We start from the raw sequence: 17,841 nt of genomic DNA, 5'->3' as shown, positions 1-17,841 counted from the left end.
GCGTTGCTCTGCGCCACCACGCTAACCCCAGGCCCACGACAGCTCTCAGCTGACCCCGGAGGCACAACCTGCGTTTTGCACACTCCCTGGTCCGGGATGGCAGCAGTGGGCACGGCAGGGCCAGCCGGCCGCCTCGGGCGGAGGCCCGGGGCCTAAGGGAGCCCGGCCCGGCCCTGCCGGGGGAATGCGGCCCGTCCTGACCTGCCGCTCCCCGGGGACGATGATTCACCCCGGTCCCGGCCGCCGGGCGCGAAGGCAGCGGCCCGGCCCTCTGGCAACGGGCGATCTCGACACTTCTCACCCCGCGCGCCGTCTGCGAAGCCACACGCGGTTTAAAAATTAAAGCAAGGAAAGGTTTTGTCGTCGCGGGTTGTGCTCGTGACTAGCGCACCGTGCCCGCCTGGGGCGAGGTCACCGCCTGCCCGTCACCACCTGCCCCGGCTCGGCTGCGGGGAGGGCCCCCCCCTCCGCCGGGCCCCGCTCCGCCCGGAAAGGCGCCGCCGACATGCCCCCCCCCCCCCCCGAGGGGCGACAGCCTCCCCGGGCGCCGCGGCGGGATCCTTTTCCTCGCTCCCCCGCGGTATTTTTAGTCGCTGACCCAGTTCCCCCGCTTGCTACCTGCGCCTCCCGCACCGCCCACCGCAGCGCGCCCGGGCCCCCCCCAGGGCGGGCAGCAGCCCCCGCGCCCCCGCCGACAAAAGCACCGCCCAGGGGCGGCCCAGCCCCGCGGCCCGGCGCCAGGTGAGGAGAGCGGAGCGCGGGGCCCGCTGTGGGGCAGGTGCGGCCGGAGCGCGGTTGCGGCGCCTCGCTCGGGACGGGACGGTCCGGGCCGGTCACGGAGGGGGCGCGGAGCCGCCGGGGCGGGGGGGGGACTGGGGCGCCCGCGCACGCTGGCGCGGGTGCTGTGGGCTGCCCGGTGCTCGCGGGGAGCGGGCGGGCGCGTGGGCTGGGCGCGGAGGCGGCGCTGCCGGGGCCTCCGCGGGGGCGGAGGGGACCGCGGTGCCGGCGACCGGCGCGGTGCGGAGCGGCGGTTCGGGGCAGTTTCTTCCTGCGTAACCCAGCCGCAAGTGAGGGGCGGCGTCTAAGCGCCGGCGTAAGTACCGATTTGTTTGAAAAAAAGTCTCGGTCGTTGTCCTCCCCCGCCCCGTCCCGTTCCCCCTCCTCGTACCCCAGCGCGGGCTTCCCGGGGCGGTGCGCGGGGGCGGCCGGATAACGGGGCCGGGGCTGCCCGGCCGCGGCGGTGCGTGGCCGGGGAAGTGGGTCACTGCCGCGGCCTGGGGGTGGCCGCCGCTCGGGGCTGCTCGTGCTGTCTCTTCTCTTTTCTTCTCGGCGCTCGGCCGCCCGCCGCGCTCCCGTGTGCGCCGGCGAGGAGGGACGGCGGGGCACGGCCTCGGGGAGGGCACAGGTGCAGCTGCAGCGAGGGCCGCGCCGAGGGACCTTTCCCCTGGGCTGAGGAGCCGAAACTTCAGCGGGCGTTGGTGGTGTGTTTGGGTTGTTTTTCGGTTTTTTTTTTTGTGTTTAAAGATGCGGAAATTGTACACTGCTGGCGTAGCTTTTTAGTTAGTTGAATGCTGACATGGCGTTTGAAACGTTTAAAATCTGATAGAGCTTCCTCTCATGCACCCGGACTGCTCCTGTCCTGCAGTAAGAGCACGAACGCTCCTGAGATTTTACAAGAGTATCTTCCGTGTTCGCTCCTCCGCTTGCAGCTATTTATACCACTCAAGGTTGGCACGGGCAGGAGAGACAGTGTTTGAAAAGGACATGGAGTTTAAACTTGATACCATTGTTCCAAGGCCAGAGTGCAGATGTTTAAAATAAAGCAAAACAAAAAAAGCCCCAGCAAACATCTCCCTCAAAACAACCTAAGCACCTCCCACCCCCTGTTTTTTAACTTTGTGATGGAAGCAGAGAATAGAGCATCCCATCTCTCTTCAGGGATATGTAGGTTTTAGCTTCAGACACAGCTCTGACAATCTGCCACCAGGACTAAGGCTGTGCTTTGGTGGGGTTTTTGTTTTATGCTGGTGATATCATGGACAGTGCAACTGGTTAAACACACCAGGGGGGTTATCTAAAAGCTGAAGTCTCATGCTGTGGCAGATACAAGACTTCCATTTAAGCAGATAAAATAAATCGTTATTGGTCATTGTCTATACATTGTAAGGTTGGTAACAGTCTAAAGTAGCTATAAATGTAAAATACTTTAATACTAAGTCTAGCAAACCAGATGATACCTACACTATTGAATAGATATATTCATGGTTAATAGTTTTCTTCCCCTTTTTCTAAATGAACTCAATACACAGCAATAGTTCTCTCTCTAAAGTGAGAAGAGATAAGCTTTTCATGTAATGCAACTTACTTTTTTGGGAGCAGAAAAGCTTTAACCTGCTTTATATATATTACTGAAATTTTCGGAGTGGATGGTGGTGACCAACATGATGGAGTTCACTGTCTGGATTACTAAATAGGACAGGTATTAAAATGTTTATTCTTTGTGACTTGCACATGCTCCTGTGGAACCACTGCGATGCATTGTAGCGGCTGGCTCGCGTGACTCCATACCAGCCACTGGGGCTAATTTAGTTCGCCTAATGCTAATTATCATGGGTGAGCAATAGGTTGCTTTTTGAGCTCTCTTTTTATGGGGCATAATTGTACATGTGGTAACAAGGCTGTATTTAAAATTTATATAGTCACTTTTAAACTATTGCAGAGTTCAGATTTCTGGCTGAGATCAGTCTGCTTCAGAACAGTGACTGAAATAGTGATAATAATCTGATAATTCTCATGGTAAAACTTTACCTGGCATAATTTTCCATCCAGAGTAAGCATGATTCTGTGTGTAAAGATTCTATAACTTGAAAATATTTGAACAAATGTGAAACTTTTAGTAGCTGACACCTTACAACAGGTTTCATGGTATCTTTCTGAGCAATTTAGATTCAATAAATAGCAAGCTTTACTGTTGGATGCATAACTGTTCCCAGTTCTCATGTGTTTTACTTCTCAGGTATTGATTTCAGCTGTAAGAGTAAGTCTGCAAAAATGCAATGTAAAGGCCTTGACAAAGTCAAGATTTGACAGAGTAATGACACTCTAAATGCATTTGAGACTCCTGTTTCTAACTCTTGCATTTTGTGGTTTCAAACTTTTGTCTGCCGTCACGTATGGCAGAAGTGGGTTTCTGTTTTAGGAAGAGCCAAGATTCTTGCACAGAGGTGGATTGTTATGATGTCAACTATAAGGAGGCTTTTGCTTGCCTCTTTTTTTTTTTTAACTTGTAGGACTTAGAATTGAGCTGAGATCTAACATGTCAGGTAGCTAATGATCTCAACAATCTAGCAAAATAATTCCTTAGGCTTGTAATAGCAACTGTGGAATGCAGATTAGCCAGCTGGTAGTGTGGGACTGATTTTATATATATAAAAATAAAAGCGTAAATATGGTTTTATACATATATATGCATTTCATACGTGTATAAATGTATACCTTGCATATATATAAATGTGGTATGTCACATATTCGTACTAGATGCTAAAGTGTGCCACTGCTGTATTATGAGTTATTGATATTGAGAGATACCTATGTGAAAGTGCCACATGTGGTGTGATCCAGCAGAAGCTACTGAAGTGATTACCTGCCTCGAAGTCCCTATCTCCATTTAGGTCATTTTGTTCTCTTCATTCAATTTCATAGTATATCCTGATTTACTGTTTAATTGGGAAAATCAAGTCCTTTTATAGTTGTCTTTATCCCATTAATTCAGAGGATTACTTGGTGAGTTTGTGGAATGTTCAGTCTGTGCAGTAGTTTGGAGTTAAAGCTGGACAAGGTTAATGCTCTTTTTATTCTGCTTTACTTGATTTCTTGTGGAAAGGGAAACAAGCTTGTGCTTCTTCAGTGTTTGTGAAGTGTAACTGGCTGTTGTACAGTTTCTTTTAAGCAAACATAAAAGTGAGAATGATAAGAGCCTAGTTTTTTGTTGAGGGAGTACTTGCACTGTGGAGCTTTTTCCTCTTCCTAATTCATGTATGAAGATGTTTTTAGACTCAGCAGTTGCTCTGATAGAGGCATGGGTAGAGTTGTTTTCTGCTTTCCTATTTTCTCTGTCATGGAGACTATTTCACAGAGTACATTGGCTATGATAGATATATTTTATTATTTGAAAAAAAATTAGTGCTGTTTGATAAATTTCTTTGTCTGCTAAGTGACAAAATGATATTAATTATAAGTTTCGATTTTCTACATTAGTGGGCTTTCTCCGCTACCAAAAAGTTATGTCACAACTTAACTTTCCACTGGACAGTATGATATTCCTTTTTTTCCCCATTCCTAGCACCTGTATTAACTCCAGTTTTATTTTATTGACTTTTCTTTCCCCCGGGAGAATTGCATTAATCCTTAATTATTCTAGCACTTTTCCACTTAAGTTACTTACCTCAAACTGCTTCAGTTAGTACCCTGCTTAGTTTTTGTGTCAGGAAGAACCGAAGCTGCTATTAGCGGGTGACTGTGATGCGACCTGTGTATCGCCTGCTTGTATCAACTCTCCAGTCTCTGTTGTCATTCCTCTTTAGATGGTTGCCCTAGGTCTGTCATTTTGTTTGACTTTACCATAAAACTTATTTTAGCTCTTCCAGATTACTGAAATCTAAATGCTAAGTTGCCAGTGTGCTCTCAGTCTTCAAATATTTAGAAGTTTCACAATTATTTTTCTTTTTGCAATCTTAAATATCTATTAAAAAATGGACACTAGCTCATTTTTGCATTTAATATAAATGTGGATATATGTTACTGTGCAATATGGGAATTCTGTGGGGAAATGAAACTAGTGCACTCAGAGCAGTGGGAGTTGAGATACAACTCACACTGGGTTTTGATGAACTGGTCCCTACTGCAGACCCCACTGAACATGCACGTGGTGGTTGTCTTTCTGCTCAGAGTGACAGTGGTCATCAGCTGTACAACAGAGTCCTTGAGGTGGTGTAAAACAATCTGAATGTGTTTGGTGTAGCACTTTTTCCTAATGGCTGCTATTCCTACTGCCTCTAATACCTTTATCTGTATAATCTGTATATAGTCTCTAACAAGAAGAAACAAGAAAACATTGCTTCCAGAGACAGTTTCCCTGCTGTTTGCCCCATTTATGTCAGTGAAGAAGGTGGACAGGCCTTTTTCAAGCTAAAACAGGGTTATTGAAGGAGGAATTTTCATTACTATGAAAAACATGTTTGTAGTTATTTAAGTAACTCTGTTTTCCCGTTGATCTCCTGGCAATGTACAGTGTGTCCTGGACTTGTTAGTTTAGTTTGATGGCATCAGCTGGTATCTGTGAGGTCTGGATGGAGTGGCCTGTGAAATGATGCTCCTTTTTCCTTTGTGACTGTAAATCTATGCAATTGGGCAGAAAAGAAATGCTTTTAGTCATTGTACTCCTGAATGAGTGTGATTGCTTCGAGCACAAGTATAGTGAAGACAGGGTGGAGTGTCTTTGCGTTAGAATCAGGGGGAAGGCCAACAGGGCAGATGTTGTAGTAGGAGTCTAATATAGGCCACCCAACCAGGACAGAGAGGTGGATGAAATATTCTATAGGTACTTAGGAGAAATCTCACGATCGCTTGCCCTTGTTCTTGTGGGAGACTTGAACTTCCCAGACATCTGCTGGACATACAACACAGCAGAGCGGGACCAGTCCCAGAGATTCCTGGAATGTGTGGGAGATAACTTCCTGACGCAGCTGGTGAGTGAACTAACCAGAGAAGGTGCCCTGCTGGATCTCCTCTTTGTGAACAGAGAAGGACTGGTGGATGATGTGGCGGTTGGAGGCTGACTAGGGCACATCGATCATGAAATAATAGAGTTCTCTCTTCTTAGAGAGGCCAGGAGAGGGGGAAGCAGAACTGACATCCTGCAATTCCAAAGGGCTGACTTGGTCTTGTTTAGGCACCTGCTTGACAGAATCCCTTGGGAGATGGTCCTGAAGGGTATAGGGGTCCAGGAAGGCTGGGCACTCTTTAAGAAGAGTCTTAATGGCACAGGAGCAGGCAGTCCCCAGGTGCTGTAAGAGAAGCCGGCACCAGAGAAGACTACCCTGGCTGAACAGGGAGCTTTGGCTGCAACTCAGGGAGAAAAGGAGAGTTTACGGCCTTTGAAAGAAGGGGCTAGCCACTCACAATGATTACCAAGATGCTGTGAGGCTGTGCAGGGTGGAAATTAGGAGGTCTAAAGCCCAGCTGGAAATTAGTCTGGCTTCAGCAATCAAGGACAACAAGAAATAAGTATGTCAACAGCAAAAGAAAGACCAGGGAGAGTATCCATCCCCTGCTAGATGCAGGAGGAAACATGGTAACAAGTGATGAGGAAAAGGCTGAGGTGCTTAATGCCATCTTTGCCTCAGTCTTTAATAACAAGACTAGTTGTACTGAGGGAATCCAGCCTCCTCAGCCAGAAGACAGAGACTGGGAGGACGACCCCCCCAAATCCAGGAGGAGACAGTCTACTGCATCACATAGACATACAGAAGTCTATGGGACCAGATGGGATGCACGCGAGGGTGCTGAAGGAGCTGGCTGGGGTGCTCACCAAGCCGCTTTCCATCATTTACCAGCAGTCCTGGCTGACCGGGGAGGGCCCGACAGATTGGAAATTGGCCAATGTGACGCCCATATATAAGAAGGGTCGGAAGGATGTTGCAGGAAATTACAGGCCTGTCAGCTTGACTTCGGTGCCTGGGAAGCTGATGGAGCAGCTCATCCAGAGTACCATCACACAAGACATGTGGGACAACCAGATGATCAGGCCCAGTCAGCATGGGTTTATGAAAGGCAGGTCCTGCTTGACAAACCTGATCTCCTTCTATGACAGGGCGACCCGCTTACTGGATGAAGGAAAGGCTGTGGACGTTGTCTACCTTGACTTTAGTAAGGCCTTTGACACCATTTCCCACAGCATTCTCCTGGCAAAACTGGCTGCTTGAGGCTTGAATGGGCACAGATTTTGCTGGGTAAAAAACTGGCTGGATGGCCGGGCCCAAAGAGTTGTGGTGAATGGAGTTAAATCCAGTTGACGGCCGGTCACGAGTGGTGTCCCCCAGGGCTCGGTTTTGGGGCCACTCCTGTTTAACATCTTTATTGATGATCTAGATGAGGGGATCGAGTGCACCCTCAGTAAGTTTGCAGATGACACCAAGTTGGGTGGGAGTGTTGATCTGCTCGAGGGTAGGGAGGCTCTGCAGACGGATCTGGACAGGCTGGAGCGATGGGCTAAGGCCAACTGTATGAGTTTCAATAAGGCCAAATGCCGGGTGCTGCACTTGGGCCACAACAACCCCCAGCAGCGCTACAGGCTTGGGGAGGAGTGGCTGGAGAGCTGCCAGTCAGAGAGGGACCTGGGGGTGTTGATTGACAGCTGGCTGAACATGAGCCAGCAGTGTGCCCAGGTGGCCAAGAAGGCCAATGGTATCCTGGCTTGTATCAGAAATAGCATGGCCAGCAGGGACAGGGAAGTGATCTTACCCCTGTACTTGGCACTGGTGAGGCCGCACCTCGATTACTGTGTTCAGTTTTGGGCCCCTCACTACAAAAAGGACATTGAATTACTCAAGCGTGTCCAGAGAAGGGCAACGAAGCTGGTGCAGGGTCTGGAGCACATGTCGTACGAGGAGCAGCTGAGGGAGAGTCTGGAGAAGAGGAGGCTGAGGGGAGACCTCATCGCCCTCTACAACTACCTGAAAGGAGGTTGCAGAGAGCTGGGGATGAGTCTCTTTAACCAAGTAGCAAGCGATAGGACAAGAGGTAATGGCCTCAAGTTGCACCAGGGAAGGTTTAGACTGGATATTAGGAAGCATTTCTTTACAGAACGGGTTGTTAGGTGTTGGAAGGGGCTACCCAGGGAGGTGGTGGAGTCCCCATCCCTGGAGGTGTTTAAGAGTAGGGTCGACATAGCTCTTAGGGATATGGTGTAGTTGGGAACTGTTAATGCTGGGTTGATGGTTGAACTGGATGATCTTCAAGGTCTTTTCCAACCTAGATGATTCTGTGATTCTGTACTCTTGGATGGATGTGAGTATTTGGTGCTGGTATTATTACAGACTTGATTTGCCTCCATTCATCTCCTGTGGGAGTTGTAGCTGTGGCTACTGGAGAGAGATGCTGACTGGTCATGTCTCTTGTTGAATTGTAGCAGACTGAATAATCTTGTCTGAGGAATTTCTAAAATAGGAGGATTTTGCTGCCCCATCATTGCAGGATGGCTTGAGAACTAAGGATGTGTGTGCCAATGGGCAGTCTGATAGAATTGTGGTAAAGAGTATGGGCTGGTAAATAAGTTGCCGTGAAACAAGGAAGGCTATGAATGTGTCACATCACCTATGGTTTGTGTGCCCATTCTCGCAATAAACATATGATGTACGTTTTTTATTTTACTTGGTGTTTTACTTCATGCTCCTAATGAGTCAAACATGATTACTCTTGAAAAAGCTAAAGGTAAGGTAGTATTTCAAGACCGTGATGTGAGACCGCTTTTAAACTGGAGGTATAAATGAAAGATGCTGCTGACACTGGTTTATGCATATCCTGTTAATACCTAGTCTGCAAGAGTCATGAGTTCTTGGATGACGTTTGAGGTGCTTGCTCTTAATACATGATTGAAATGTTTTAGTGGTAGTGAAATATTTTATTTAGTGTGATTACTAGAGATATTTGAAATACCAGTGGTGTGACTTTAAAAGAGAAGTCGGGAAGTGATTGCAGAATACTTTCCCTGAGTTTTCATTTCTCTTTAAAAAATGTTTTAATTTCCAGAATTACAAATTGGCTGGCAGGTACCTTTGGAGGTCACTTTTTCCAGCCTCCAGATTAAAGCAGTACTACTGCCTGTGCTAGATCAGTTCAGCCATGGTAGGGTCCAACTGAGTCTTCAAAATTTCAGTGGATGGTGTTCTGTAACCTGTTCTGGATATTCTAGCAAATAACTTTTGTTCAAAGAAATAAGTTCAACTGGGATGACTGATGAGCCACTATGGGGGTTATAGGCAAGGGATGCTACAGAAGTCAGTTGACAGTTGTACCCAGTTTTGGGTTTTGGTACTGGACTCTTTCAGATGAAATGCATAGAGACCTTCAAGGAATGAAAGAAGGAAACTCTTTGGGTTTGGTGTTTCTTTTTTTTCTTCTCCTCCTTCTTTTATTAGTTTCAGTGTCTTGAATTCTGTGTTACTTAGGGTCACTTGTCTGTAGCTGCAGTATTCCATACTGGTAGTTTCCTTGTGTCTGTCTTGGCCTTTAAGTTGCTTGGTTAAAAATACAGATTATGGCAAACTCCTTCACCATGAACTTTTGGCAGTAACGGGAGTAGGTGTTCCTTTTGGGAGATGTTGATCCATAAACAAACCCAATATGCAGTATGCTTCCCAATGTTAGGATTATTTACATCAACATTAAAACACTAAATCACCATTACAATTCTTAATCAATATAAAACTTTCTTTGACAGTACCAGGAAGCTGTCCTGTTCCTGAATTTCTGTGATGTTCTTTCAAGAAAAATTGAAGAATAAGTTGAAATTTGGTTTGGAAGACTTTTAATACTCCTCTCTGCCACAGACAGTGCTGTTTGGAGTATCATATCATTTGCAGTGATGTCACTTGGAGATTAAACTCTTCTTTTGATGGAGTTTTACCTGTCACAAAGCATGAACTTTCCTGACAGCTTTATTTAAACAGTTGATAAAACTTTTGCTGATTTGCACTGGTTCTGTTCATACTTGAATAGTGCTTTTGGGGATTAGCAAACCCAAAAGTCACACTTTTCAGAAAACACAGCTTTTTCTGAGTCCTATTCTGTCAATTAAATCAGTTTACTCCAGTTTCTTGGAAGATTATAATATGATCAAAGATGAACTGTTCTGTCTTAGTTTGTTGGCCCAGATCTGTCTGAAAGCTGACTTGTGTTGGTGGAGGAGCTGATAATTAAACACACTAAAACTCAAAACCCACTAGGGTGAAAGGACAGGTTGTTTGAACAACTAATTCTTGGAGCAAGATGTATGCAGTATTAGGGTTTCCACTTTGTGGAATGCAAAAACAAACTGTTGTTAATGATCTTCTATCTTAGTCCTGGGAGTACCCATTACACACAACATTGAACCGAAATAGTGATCTTGGTCAGCTGGTCTAAGAAATTAGCACTGAAATTATCCTCTCATACTGTTATTCAGCACAAAGATCTAATCTGGCTTGTTAGAAAATCTTTTGCAGAGATTAGACAGCTGAGTTTGACATTCCTGAGAAAGCCTCCCCTGTTGTCTTTAATGCCATGGTGCAGTTCTTGGTGTAAGGCTCGTTGCAATTTGCTACAGGCGTTCCTGTCCTGTCCTTTTTTTTTTTTTTTTTTAGATATGTTGGTTGAAATTGGGTGGTGCTTTGTCCATCTCTGAATGTGGACTTCATGATTCCCTCCGAGAGGCTTGGCAGCTTTTGATTTTGCAAATGTGCTGGTGTTCAAACCATTTCTGCGTAACTGCATGGCTCTTTTTGCCCCCCCCGCTGCTGGTCATTGCTTTGAGGAGAAGAAAAAGAGGAAAAGGACTGCTTGTATTCAACTGCTCCTTTCTACCTTTTGGACATCAGTCATTCAGTCTTGTACATGGTTATTTCTGACTCATAGCTGAAGCTCTTGATGGTCCTGCAGATTCTTGTCTGCATGTGAAGAGTTTCCCACTGATGCTGTCTCCACTGTCTCAACAGTGCTGCATGACAGCATAAACCTCACCTTTGATACTGTTTGTTTATGGCTGTTTGATGCAGGCCGCTTCTGGATGTACTGGCCTAGTGGTTCTTGGCACTGTATGCAGGCCCTGTCTGTTGCAGCACTCTCATCTGATTTGTGCACTGGTTATTGCTTTCCACCCATCAGTAGTCAAGGATCTTAAAACCATTACTCTGTGCTTGACTACTATCTAATCTTGGGAAGCCTATTGATTGCAATATTCCACTGTTGCAATGCTACCTAATTGAATGGCTTGTCTGCCAGTTTTGCCTCTGCAAGGCACCCTTAATGCTGACTCTATAGTTTTATTGCATTGTAGGTATCTAGGAGATGTCTGTAGAAATTTGGTGTTTCTTGATGCTAGTACTATCTGGACAACTCCCTATTTCAGATATGTTCTCTACCAGATATTTGTAACTGGAAAGTCCATATGGTGTCCATATCACCTCAGTTGTACTTGAGGTGTAGGTTTGCAGGAGCTAAACTATACTGCTAAAGAGAATGCTATTTGGTATATTTGATTTACTGCTCATTTAGTGATACAAGCTAGGCTTAATGGCACTTTTTTATTTTTCAAGCATTGTGAAGCATGGACTGTTTTTATTGCCTGTGAAATCTCATCCTTTTCAGGTCTCTATTATGAGCAGCTGCCATCAACAGCATGAAAGTACTGGAAGAGAAGCTGCTGATATGATTCAAAGTTCATAGAACAGCATGTGTTATCACATAACATGCAGCAACAATGAATTTGTTGCCAGTACTGTCCTTCTGGGAAGTAGTCTTCCCTCACATAATGGAATACTTACCATGCACTCTTTTGGATGCAGTGAGGGTCATATTATTTGATGCTTGGTTGCAGGTAATCAGACTTTTGTCAAGTTTGTATCTACAGGAGTTCTTCGTTTGGAAGCTTTACTTAAACAAAGGGAATTCCTCACAGACATTTTGGTCTGGTTGTGTCCTTACTTGTGTCTCAGTATAAAAGTGTCTCAAAGCTACACGTGTCCCCTGTAGTGTGTCTGTTTCCTCTGCTTTGTTTCATGTTCCTAAACAGTTCATAGGACCTGTTCAGGAATTGTTACAGTTGAGTATTATGAAACTGAACTGTCTGGGTGTTGTCTCCTACTGTAGTAATATAATCAGCCAGAGCCTTGATGCCAGGAGATAATAATGGCTGGTTCTGCAGTCAGCATGGGTTGGTGGCCTTGGGCAGCTGGATGCCTTTAGGCATTTGCGCTCGCAGTATCTGCCTAGAAGGATGGCAGAGGCTTGCCAAGCAATTAGAAGCTCACTTATTTTAGTGTGCTTCAATCTGTAGTTGCAGAATAAATGTTCTTGCTCTGCACCAACTCATCTAATGAATAGCCTCTTCTGATACTCATTTGGAGTTGTGCAGAACACTGCTTCACCTAAGGTTTCTTTGTCCTTTGTAGCTCCTTAATGTTCTTATACCAAGTAGTACAAACCTCATGAGCTTGACAGTTTTCTCAAGAGATTATAAAGGCTCTCGGTCATCCACTTCATTATGTACACTGCTCACGGTAAAAGTTTGCTTCTGCCTTATTACACAAACACACATCAAGATACCTGAGCAGTTTCTGTATGTGGTTAGGACTCATGGTTACCTTTCTTTCCTTGCCAGAACTTATTTGGTTTTGTGTGCTGTGGATTTCATGTAATGAAATATCTTGCTGCTCAGCAAATGGGCTCCAATGTCAAATACCATAAAGCAAGTAATTTGTGTCACAGATTTCTCACAGGTTTCATAATGGCTGCATTGGGCATAACTAGTATTTATTTGTGCTTCTCTGCTCTAATAGTGCTGCATCTCAACACTTAAGATGTTGGTAGATCTGGTTCCAAATTTCAGCCAGCCTGAGCTTGTGGTTAAATTTAATAGCTTAATTGTAAGGTGATAATTGAATAGCAGCTGTCTTCAGTTTCCTAGATGAGGAGGCTGTATCATTAGACCTTCTGAAGTCTTGCTAGAAGCTGCCTCTACTGAAAGAGGTATTGCAACTTTAGCGATTACTTTAGCAAGAGAAGTATTGAGTGTGCTTTTTTTTGTTGTTGTATTGGACTGGTAACTTCCCTGCTTGCCCTGTAGCCTCTTAGCTGAGTGCTTCAAACACTAAGTAGTGATGCCTGCCATTGGGGTCTCTGTATTTTTTTCAGTGTATGGCTTTTTCCACCTGTCCTAGCCTAGTGGTGATCAGTATTTTAATTCTTTTCCTCTGTGCCCAGCTATCTTTATAGCAGTGTCTTCTGTAAGCTGAACTGTTGCCATACCACAGGTCGCTGCACTGTTGTGATGGTGTGTAAGCCTTACTCTACAGTGACGTGTAGTCACAAACGCACATTTGCAAAATAGACAAATAAGCACTGTGGAGCCTTGAGAGGAGTGACCGAAACATACCCAAAACTGTTTGAAGAGCAGAGGTAATGAACTGTAGTGGTTAGAGCAGCCCTTCTAGCAGAACACTTGACGTTTCAGCAGTATAGATTGACATGTGGGCATGTCTCCAGCCTTTACTCTTGTGTGAGGTACCCTGTAGGTAAGTTGTCTTTTAAATATAGTAAGCCTGTGTGGTGGGGTTTTTTTCCCCTCCCCCTGCAATGGACTATTTTTAGTGCAAAGTAAGTGGGAAAGCTTTGTCTTCTACAAGGTCACTTCATCACAGTCTTTTAGATATATCCAGTTTAGCTTTCTTATTGAAGACCATGTGGAAGCTGGGTGAGGGACTTTGGGATCAATTTTTCTGTTCTCCAACCTCTAATGGATGCATATCATTGATAAAAGAAGTTGGTACTGTAGAGGTCATTCTGTAGTATCCACATAAGTTATATTTAGAGCTTGTTTATATCTGATTGGTATCAGAGTAAAGCTACTGTTACAAACTGCTTATTTATTTATAAACACGTAGTGAATGCCAGCTTCCTGTAGAGGGGCAGCCTAGAACTTTGTTATATAATAATTATATACCTGGAAAAAGGTTTATAGGAGAAAAAAAAATCAGTTGCAGTGTGTTCTTGGTGGTTGCTTTGTTTTGCCAACCAAGGGCTTCATATAAAATTAGTTTTGTGCTTGTCAAATATAAATATAGACAGATGCTGCAGAGAAGTAGGTTTCTCAATCTCCAGGACTAATCATGGTATCCAGGTAGCAGAAGGTGGTTTACAAAACAGTTGCAGAAGTAGTGTGCTGGCTCCTTCCCTGCATCTCTTTAGTTGATCTTCTCCCCACCCCCCTGCCAGTTCATTTAAAAATGAGATATTAGTGTTCATCACACTGATTTAGTCGTGAATGAATAATTTTAACAGTGCATAAAGGTGCAGATCCTTGAATCTCTTAAGTGTTAAGAGCCTTTCAGTGTGTGTGCTTTATTTTCTGATTTTTGTTTGAGAGCACAATTTCAGAGGAATCTTAAATGGCGAATACAACTACTTTTGAGCCTCAAAATAACATTGAATAACTGTGTAATCATACAATCTATTAAGAGTAAGTGTAGCAACCCTGTTCTTGTTCATTATTGTGCTTGTTCTGTAAATGTAGATAGGAGCTCAATGTTTTGGGTTTTTTTGTTCTTTGGTGTTTTAGGGTTTTTCTTTTAAGCCCTTGCCCTGTTGTTTTTTTTTTATTGTCACAGAGAAATTTTTAAAGTTTGCCTTAATTTTAGCTGTCAGTGTATTATACTGGTTACTACTGTTAAGTAGCTGGGTTATTGATGTAGAATAACAGAAGGAAAACTTGCCTTTGAAATCTTCAAAACTTCTTGACTTTCCTAATGCAGAACAGTAGCATTTTTAAACATAGAAGATGAATCTGTAATTCCAGAAGGGGAAAATGTCACATGTGTATCTGTGCATACTTGCAAAGAAAAGTCTGTCGTTGAAGCAATTATGAATACTCCAGTAACTTTTCCATGCTCTTCAGCTCTTGCAGAAATCACTTTCAGAAGGTGGCAAAGTGGCCTTTGTACTCAATGATACTGCCTGGAGAACAAATTTAATCTTTCTGGACTAACGGCTGCTTTTCTACAAACCAGTGACTTTGAGGTTAATGTTTAAATATTTAAACGGATTTGGCATATTGCCATTTAAGTAGAACGGCATGTGCTTAACCCTGAGACTCAAACAGTTCCCTGGGTAGCCAAAAAAAAAAAAAAAAAAAAATTCTCAATAGTGCAGTGATCTGGTAACTTCAAATATAATTTAATGCTAATCCTGAACAAGGGTATCCTAAAGGAGGACTATTAATTCAATTTTCCTATTTAGCTGAGGGGAAGGGAATTTTTGCAGATAGTATCAGAACTTTTTACAGAACTTTAGGTTAAATAGGAGTACTCATCTGTGGGTCAAAGTCCAATATATACAAGCTAGTGTAGATTCTGGTGAAAATAATCCCAAAAGATACCGATCTGCATGAAGGAATTTGAAACATCTTGAAAACTGGTTAACTTGTTCAGGTAACTTTTTGTGTTTAGTTCTTTTTGTTTGGGTTGGAACACAAGGGTTAAGCAAAGGTTTGATGAGCATAAAGCTCAAACAATATGGGATTCTTGGTACTTATGACTTGAAATGGAAAAAATTAAAGATGAAAGCCAAGAGCAATTGCACTGGCGTTCTTCAGATGTCTAGTGCTCTTTACCTTAATCCAAAGGACTGTGTTGTCTGTGTCTGGAGGAGAGGTGGGAGCTTTGACCCTGGGAGTGCACCTCTAATCCGGTTTTATTCTGACTTTAAGTTTACCAAGAACTCTGCTAAAGGCATCCCTCTCAGGGGAGTGCTTCCCACCTCTTTGTGCCAGATGATGCAAACCCAGGTTTTCTGCCAAGTATCCCAAGTATTTTCTGTTAGTGGCCAGGTCACAGTCATGCTGCATTGGTGACTGGATGCTCTCTGCAGTTGGGGGAATGAAGCAGTGTATGAGGCATGCTGAGATAAGCCTGGCTGGGCAGAGAGAGACAATTTTCTTTCCTCATCTTGCTTTGTTATACAAATTTGATGTTCAAGTTAAGTATGTGAATTTTTCAACATGTGTAGATGTGAAACCTCACTCTTAAGAACTCTTAATGAAAATAATTATAAATCCCATAACTTCAAGCCTGTGAAATAAATATTTGAGGTTGCAACAACTTCCCTGACAAACTAGTATTTGTTTAACTCTTGATTAAGTTGTGTGGTATCTGTATTTCAGCACGGAAGCGAAGCACTCTGGTCCAGTGTTACAGTTAATTGCTTGAGCTTGTGTTTGCATATCCTTTGCACAGAACTAATACCTCACATATTATCATGTGATTTATGTGGCCTAAAGGGGTGGTGCCTAAGTAAATCGTTATAAAATATGCACAGTGCCAAAAAGCATCCTCCTCTTAGCAGGATGCTAAGTGTGTTGAAGGAGAGAGGAGAAGGAGAGGGAGTGGTTGGTGATCACTTCTTTGCAGGGAGGTGTTTGGGCTGTATTTAAATAGAGTTAAGGCATCTTAATCTCCATGAGGGAGATTGTAATGAGCAAAGTGGGGAGTAATAAAGCAGAAACATTGGCCCACAGCTCAGCATTGACTGACCTTAAAGAGCAGCTTTACAGAAATCGTTAAGGTCATGACTAAGCCTAACAACTTCAAGTAGCCACCCAGGAAGGTCAGGTAATGGTAAGGTGATGGCAGGCTTGGCACAGCATGTGAGGGATGGCCTGGATGTGCAAGCTTCAGCTGGTGATGTTTTTATTTTGGGGGTGGTGGCAGCACATGGTTGTTAGATGGCTGTTTAATGTATCCTGCTCTGTCCTGTGCGCCAGCTGAACACCAGGAGGACTTGCCATGCAGTGAAACTCTGAATGGAGAATGCCTGTGGTGCTGAGTGGGAGGTTTTTCAAACTGAGTATCGTCCTAGTCAGTGGATATATACTTACTGCTTTAGTTGCTTCTGATTCCTCTGTGGTTTGGGTTTTTTTGTTTTTGTTTTTTTTTTTTTTTTATCTGAGAGATTATAGCCAGCAGACAGCTATTCCTGTTCTGCAGGTGCTCAGCTTTCTGCTTTTCTATTAAATTTCTGGTGCAGTGTATTTTTCTGATGAGTAAACACAATGAACTGGGAGCCAGTATTTGCGGTATTGAGATGGGATCTCAGTGACAAGCTGTGCAGTGCCAAAGTCTTGGCTTTTCCAGTATTGTTGTCTTTCACTGGTAGTTCAGCAGAGCTGTAGTATGCTGTGTGTTAGATAACTTTTGCAAGGGTCTTTCAAAAACAGAGAGAGACTTGGATTTGCCAAATTAGTTCGTTTGACACCTTGAAGCGCTTAAGTGTTACAAAGGTGTAAGGTGTAGAGGTTGTCATCTAGGAACATAGCTTAAACAGTTGTTTCCTGTTGTGAGTGCAAGCATTATATTCATTTAGCATTTGTTGCTGAAGGATCTTAGTAGTTTTCACGTATTTCTTTGTAGGAAAAAGAGTTAACTGATATTCTGTGCCGTCTTTTTAGGATGGTGCATTATCAATTCTCACTTATAATCAATGATAACTGTATCATTTCTCATAATACTTAAGCATCACCAACAGGATGCATATTTCGCATTTTATACATTAGATTCCTAACTTCTTTTTTCAGAAGTATTATACCTTTTTTTAAAAAAAAAGATTTTTAGCTTTTGTGACCATTTAAGAGACTTGAAGTTGGTTACATTTCTTATAGCTTGAAAACGCAGTCATTGAACTGAATAAATTAAAGGAATGGAAAGAAAATTCTGTTTCTTGTTCAGAAAGAGAAATTACTCTGAAATATTTAACTCCGACTCTAAGTTTGTGTACCCAAAGCCAGTAGTTTGTCTCTGTTTAAAACATTGTGAGTGAGCACATGCCACTCAAATGTGTTTATTTGAATGATGCATACGTTGCAGTGGAGTTCAAAATAGCTGTCATAATTTCACATTTAAATTTAATTTGTTAAAATGTATCTGTTTATATTTATTGCAATTCTTTTATACCCTGAGGAAAGAAATACAACCCTAACACTGTTTTACATAGCTAGTGTATCCTAACTTTACTTTTTTTTTTTTTTAATCTCCTTCT

At 43.7% G+C, this 17,841-nt stretch overlaps 1 protein-coding gene across 2 annotated transcripts in view; it reads left to right on the top strand.

Moving 5' to 3' along the window:
• The first annotated feature begins 1,063 nt into the window (after positions 1-1,063).
• MTUS1 (microtubule associated scaffold protein 1) overlaps positions 1,064-17,841 on the top strand; it is a 129,246-nt gene continuing 112,468 nt past the window's right edge. Inside the window, exon 1 of one of the 2 annotated variants that reach the window (XR_012623086.1) lies at positions 1,064-1,093. The gene's annotated coding sequence lies outside the window, so the exon portion shown is untranslated. The remainder of the gene's footprint in view (positions 1,094-17,841) is intronic. The other variant, XM_074822651.1, reaches the window with a different exon arrangement.

This window comes from Strix aluco, chromosome 4, assembly GCF_031877795.1.
Source record: "Strix aluco isolate bStrAlu1 chromosome 4, bStrAlu1.hap1, whole genome shotgun sequence".
NCBI lineage: Eukaryota > Metazoa > Chordata > Aves > Strigiformes > Strigidae > Strix > Strix aluco.
Note: the sequence above shows the minus strand (reverse complement) of the source record. Positions and strands in the feature narration are given on the sequence as shown.